Source organism: Zonotrichia albicollis, chromosome 19 (assembly GCF_047830755.1).
Source record: "Zonotrichia albicollis isolate bZonAlb1 chromosome 19, bZonAlb1.hap1, whole genome shotgun sequence".
Lineage (NCBI taxonomy): Eukaryota > Metazoa > Chordata > Aves > Passeriformes > Passerellidae > Zonotrichia > Zonotrichia albicollis.
Genome location: NC_133837.1, coordinates 12,027,874 through 12,034,413, shown reverse-complemented (window position 1 = coordinate 12,034,413; position 6,540 = coordinate 12,027,874).

The following is a 6,540-nucleotide window of genomic DNA, read 5'->3' as shown; positions in this document are numbered from 1 at the left end:
TCCTGGTGATGAACGGGGATCCCAGGGTGAGGACAGAAAAATGGGTCCCCGTGGGGCAGGGCGAGATCTCCTCTAATAACAGAATGAGTGAGCGAATCAGGGCAAGCACAGCCTTGCTGCTGGGGGGAGAGACCACAAAAAATGGGAGGGAAACAGGTGAGGGAGGGAGAATTCATTGCCCAGGTAGAGCTGGGTGTCAGCGTATTTATGGTTTGGTCTTTCCTGTATCTCCTCAGCTCCTCCTTAAGCTGGATTTGGGGGTTTCGTCCTTTTTTTTGGTATTTGGTGAGGGGTTAAAATGAACCCTCACAAACCCTTCTGCAGGACTCTGTTGTAAATTTGTAGGAACACAAATGTTTAAAATCCCCGTGTAATAAAGGCCACGTGCGCGACCCCGAAACTTTTGCAACAAATGGTTTTCCATTTTTTTTTTCTATATTTTATTGTTATGATTTTTTTAATGCCGTACAATCACCAATAACGCCACAATCACATGTTTGAAGCTGGTATTAATAATTTTACAGCCAGTAAACACCTGAAACCTCTCCTCTTCCTCTCTTTATTGGCTCCCTGGATTTTTATGAGTGCATTGCTGCAAATAACACAGAGCAGGGTGTTGCCATGTTGGGAAAGAGCAGGTGCCCATCTGTTTCAAAATCATTCCTAGAATTAAGCTTGAAATGCTTTAAAATCATGTGAGGTTGAATTTTGACTCAATTTTGCTCCCTGACCTCCACTTTGCCATGATGGCAAAGCAGTTTGACAAAATGAGTCCTGAGTTTTGGGTCTGTGAAGGATCCAGGAGAGGAGCAGAGTGAGAGGGAGGAAAAGAATTCCTTAGCTTTATTTAGGGTGATCTGAAAGGGTTGGGCATTGTTTGGGGTCACCCTTTCCCTTTGGACTGTCCACCCCTGTGGGATGTGGAGGGAGCTGTGGCTGCTCCATCCCTGGAATGTCCAAGGCCAGGTTGGACAGGCCTTGGAGGAACCTGGGATGGTGGAAGGTGTCCCTGCCATGGAACGAGTGGAAGGAGATGGGATTTAAGGTCCCTTCCCAACCCAAACCATTCCATGATTCCAAGATCTATTTCAGACACCATGGCAGAGAGGAAGGGCTGGGTGGGGTTTTCTTGGCTTGAAGGACGTGTCCAAGCCTGTTCCCTGTTCCACGAGGGTCAAAGCTCATCCAAACCCTTTGCTGACCACGGATTGCCCCCAAAAACCAGGACCTGTGAGGGTTCAGAACTGCTTTTGAAGGCCAATTCACTCATGTTCTGTGCCCTTTCCATGGAACATACAGACATATAAATGTGTATTAAATACAATGTGTGCTAAAGTGAAGGCTGTGGCAGAGGGGAGAGTTAAACCCACGTCTCTCAAATCCCAAGTTAACCTTAACCACTGGATTATTTCCCTCTCTTGTGTGAATGCTGCCTGTGCACATTGTGTACAAACAGGAGAGAGATTTACTGGAGGAATAACCTCAGCCACAATAATCCACATGCACATGGATATAAATGCACATATTCTCAATAGCAGCCTGCGAAAGCGTCGCCTCATAAAAACTCTCTGAACACTCAGTAAATTCTGGGCCAGATTTCAACTCATGTTCCTGAGATAAGGACCAGAGGGAGGAGGAAGAACCAGACAGCAGCAATCCTTTCATCCCCCTGGCCACAGCTGCTGGGGCCGCTCCTTTCAGCAGATGGGAATAAAAATAGATATATTTACAATTTACAATTGCAGTTGGATGGAGAAAGAAGCAGCAGCGAACACAGAGCAGTCGTTTGCTAAACCCATAATAGTGGGGATTATGCAGCGCTGCTGCTACAATAACATTCGTTTGCTGTCAGCGCTCCTGTGTAAAAACAAATTAGCTGGATGATTAATGAACATCCCCAGCAGCATGTGGATTCTCCTCAGTGATGCTCCAGCCCAGTGTGAAACGTGCTGCTCTGGGCTGTCCCTGCTCTTGGTGCTGTGCTGTCCCCTGTGCACACCTGGCTGCCCCTGGCAAAGGGGGGTTCTGGCTCTTTTTGGGGGATTTTAGGGCACCTCAATTTAGTGACTGCATTGAGATGGTTCAGTGGTGGAATTCAGTGCATCCCTCCAGGTGTCCAGAGTTGATGAAGACCCCACTGGGGGCTCAGAGACCCTGGCACGCTGCCCAGAACACCTGGGGATTTGATTTTGACCCTTAGAGCAAGTTGACAGCTTTGTATGAGGACGTGAAAGTCCCACAGGTTTGAACGGTGTAATAACAAAATGATCACAGGGTGAAAATGTAGATTTTAGGATTTTTGGTGTGGGGGTTATGGGGACAAGATGGAGGAATCAGGACGTGTCTAGTCCTTCTTCTTTCTTCTTGTTCTCCATTTTCTGCAGCGATGTTGGCACTTTGGGATTGGTTTAGAGTAGAAGTGCACTGTCTAACACAGGTGATGGGTATTGGGAATTAAGTGTAAATATGTTATGTGTAGTTCGTAGTATAAAAAGACAACACCACCTCAGAGTGCCTGTGGCTGCCCTGCTGAGCAGATCTCGGCTGGGCAGAAAGAAAATTTTATAGATAAGAATTAATGAACAACCTCAAGACAGAAAAGTGAAGAGTCCAAACTCGTTCTTCAGCAGCGCAGGCCGGAGCAGAGACACCCTGCACATCTCGGGACAGCGATTACCAACCAAAACCGGAGAGTTGAGGGCATCCAGAGGAGGCTGGAGAGGGGCCGGGAACACACAAACCCTGTGAAGAAGCCCTGAGGGAGCTGGGGGGGTTAATCCTGGAGGAAAGGGGACTCAGGGGTGCCCCCATCTCCCTCACAGCTCCTGAAAGGGGCCTGTGCTCAGCTGGGGCTGGGCTCTGTCGGCAGCAGCACTGACACAGCCAGAGCACACAGCCTCGAGCTGCACCCAGGGAAATACAGGCTGGACAGCAGGGAAAAGTGTTTGACAAAAAGGGGGATAAAGTTCTGGAATGTTCTGCCCGGGGAGGTGGTGGAGTCCCCATCCCTGGGTGTGTTTGACAAAGCCTGGATGTGGCACTGGGGGCCAGGGCTTGGGTGAGGGGCTGGGGCTGGGCTGGACTCCATGATCTTGAAGGTCTCTTCCAACCCAGCGATCCTGTGAATTTTGTGAATTTTGTGAATTTTGTGAATTTTGTGAATTTTGTGAATTCTGTGAATTCTGTGATTCTGTGAAAGAGCAAACAGAGAGTCCAGAAAGAGGAGCTGGGGTGAGAAATGTCTCTGTGAGGTTTGGTGTGACCTGAGGATGGCTTTGTGGAGAGGGGCCCTGAGTTGAAGAGGTCACAGCCAAAATTCAGGGAGCGTTTGGACAATGCTCTCAGGCATTTTGGGGTGCCCAGTGCAGGAGTATGTCTGGCTGATCCTTGTGCATCCCTTTCGCCTGAGGATATTCCATGCTGCGATTCCAAGGGTCCCCTGGGTACTGTAGGACCAAGAGGGGCTGGACGCACCCAGATTCCTCCATCTTGCCCCCGAACCCCCATTCTAAAAACCTCAAAAATCTATTTTTCACCTCATGATAAATTCACTATCATTCTACTTAAACTGTCGTGGCTTGTAATTCTTCATGCAATGTTGGTAATTGTTTTTTCCAAGGGTTAAATCAAAGGCACAGGGGGGTCTTGGGCTCCGTGCGAGGGTCTCTGAGCCCCCTGGGCAGGGGCTGGAGCCCTCCAGGGCAGCCAGAGGAGTTTCTGGGTTCTGACACCAGGGTGCTCCAAGCCTTGCCCAGCCTGGCCTTGGTGTGGCAGCCAGCAGTGCCCCTGGTGCTGAGCCCTCCTGCAGAGCTGCCCCCTGGCACTCACAGGGTTAAGGGTGTTCTTTCTGTTCCACACACACTCACACCAGCCTCCAGCAGTTATATAATATAAAAAGGCTCTTTTCTCATATCCCCACAGAGCGCAACAGGACTCCACATATAGCACACCAAAAACATAAAAAAATAAAAGGAGCCCAAACACTGCCAAAATCTACATTTTCATTTGGCAAACCAGTTAAATCTATTCATAATCTGGTGCCTGAATCAGGTTTCAGACCAGACTAGACTGCCTTGGCTCCTGGTTTTTGTTGCTCGACCTGTCTCTGACTGAATTTAGCTATGATGTTACATCTTTAGCTGTAGAAAATTTCTAATAATGGTAGCCTGTTTTATTTTGCCACTGGAGGGTACAAGTTCCAGCATTTCCGTACCCAGCTCCAATTGGAGCCAGTTTTGGACTTTTTTTTGGACAGAAACCTCCCTTGTTGCTTTGCACTGGGTTTTTGGTTTTTTTTTTACCCTTTTTTTATTTTTTTTTTTCTTTTTTAATTTTAATACTGTTCACCCTCACGGCTTCCAGGAGGCGAAATGAAAACATCGCGAATGTGAAATGTGCGGTGTCAAAAACCCACGTTAGTTCCAGTCACCTGCCCTGCTCCTTCGGGGCCCCTGGAGCTCCACCAGCCCTCGGTGATGGGGATGGAGCTGCAGATCCTGGAGGGTCCCCGGGAGCCCTTCCCCTCTTTGGGAGGCCACAGCTCAAAGCGTGATTTAGTGGGAATGAAGGTTAATTGGAAGGAAATTAATTCCTGTTTTTGGGCACAGCTCACAGGGGAATTTGGGTTGAGAATCCCAAATTTCACTCCTTGTTCACTGCTCTTTATCAACAAAGCCGTGAAGGTGCTTCACTTCACTGCTGGTTGAACATCAGGATCTCAGGGCTGCAGCATCACCCCAAAAAATATCTGTGCACCCCTCAGTGCTCCCCAAACCCCTCCAATTCCCAAGCACAAGGACAGCAGGACTGGGAATTAGGGACAGGACCACGTGTCCCTGATTTGGTGGCCTTTTGGTGGCATTTTGGTGTCTCTCAAGATGACTTTTCCTGAGAGGATCCAGTTCAGCTTTTCTGTCAAACCTGCTGCCTGCTGGAACAGGAAATCTTTAGGGTTTTATATAGTGCTAATAGGCCACCAGAAATTTTGGCTATAGAAATAACCCTACACAGAGAATCAGAGAACATGGACAGGATTCTTGTTTTAAATATAAAGATGTAAACAGAGGGATTCCTTCTCCCTCGGTAAATTAACCCGGGGTCTGCTTGGGCTGAGCAACCACAGGGAAATTAGAAAGGAGTAAAATCATGGAATTTGTTTGGGAAACAAATTTTCTTTAATTTTATTTTAAGCATCTTGAGGAGAAGCAAGGCAGTGAGAGTGATTTGGAAGGCAGTTGTGAAGTTTTAGTTGTTAAAAAGGATCATAAAGCGAGGTTGAGGCTGGAGTTTCTTTGGTTTGATGCCTTTGTCTGCATCCAGAAGTGATTAAAATTAACTCAGTCTGGGCAGAAATGAGGTTTCATCTCCAGGTTTTCCCTCAGAGAGGAGACTTCTCCATCCACCACACGTTTATCCATATTTACACCTTGGAGAATCCATAACAACAGGGAATGCTGGTGCTCAGCTGGAGGATGAGGTGATTCCAGCACATTGGTGTAATTATGGAGAGGTTTAAAGGAATTAGCGCCCCAAACCCTGAGCCCAGCTGGGGAAAAGCCCCACCACGGTCCTGGGGGTGATGGAGAAGGTTCAGGGAATGATCAACACCACAGATGTGGATATTTGGGAACAGAAATGGAAAAAACATGGGAAAAAGGTGTCGGTTTTTAATTTCTTTTCTGCCTCTGTCAGGGTCAAGATTGAAGCTCTCAAGATGGTATTTTGTGTTCAGACTCAGCTGTTTATTATTCCTTATCTATATTACAATCTCACAAGCTGTGAATATTGCAGCTCTTCATGAACAAGCTACAAAATGGCCCCGTATCTCTCTACAAGGCCTTTTAAGGACAAACTGTCCAATTAAGAAATGACACCTCAATTATTTTTACTTTTAACCCAATAACCAACCACCCATGGCCTGCAATGGGGACTTTTTTATCCAATTACACAAAACCACCCAAACCCATGGAGAAAGAAGAAGGTGAAGAAGAAGGAGAAGAAGGAGGAGAAGAAGGAGGAGAAGAAGAAGGAAAAGAAGAAGGTGAAGGTGAAGGTGAAGGTGAAGGTGAAGGTGAAGGTGAAGGAGCAGCCTCCACCCTAAAACCTCCATCTTGTTTATATCTATTACTGTATTCTAAACCTTTAAACTCTGAGTTTTCCACCCTGTGATGTTATACACTTCTATTCAAACTCCACACCATAATTTCAGTGCTATAATTTAATTTTGGAAGCTTCTCCTGTGCCTCGGGTCAGTGCAGTGTTCTCTTGGGGGTCAGAGCCTGGCAGCACAGAAAACCCAAAATTCTCAGCAGCCACCACGGTTCCATCAGAGGGGATGAGGGCAAAGCAGGGCCATGGCTCCGCCTGGGATTCATCTCCTCCCTCATGGAGCAGGGAATTGTGTGGGGGCTCCTCTGGGGGTTTGGGGAGTGGCACCCCCAGGTCTCCACTGCTCCCATCAAGGGGACACAATCTGGGGCTAATTTGGTCAATTTAGGGCAAAAGCAACCCAAAGAAGGAGCCAGGAGGTCGGGCTGAGCT